The sequence below is a fragment of the Haliotis rubra genome, unplaced genomic scaffold, assembly GCF_003918875.1.
Source record: "Haliotis rubra isolate DU_JTF1 unplaced genomic scaffold, ASM391887v1 Scf415, whole genome shotgun sequence".
Taxonomy (NCBI): domain Eukaryota; kingdom Metazoa; phylum Mollusca; class Gastropoda; order Lepetellida; family Haliotidae; genus Haliotis; species Haliotis rubra.
Window position 1 is genome coordinate 273265 of NW_025767097.1, and position 242 is coordinate 273506.

The window sequence follows — 242 nt, forward strand, 5'->3', positions numbered from 1 at the left end:
TAATGATATGGTAACCCCTCTTTAGGCAAACAGTCACTTTAATCTAACCTTATGCACTTGAGACATGAGTAACCATCAAAATGGTTTTTATGGCACCAATCAACCATTTTGCAAATCATGGAACGAGTCATTGACAAGTACACAACACCTGTCAATAGCAGGTATGGGATCCACAAGATGCAGTGACATACTGAAACCTAGTATCCATGCTTACAATAAGCTTAGATATTTAAACCAAATTA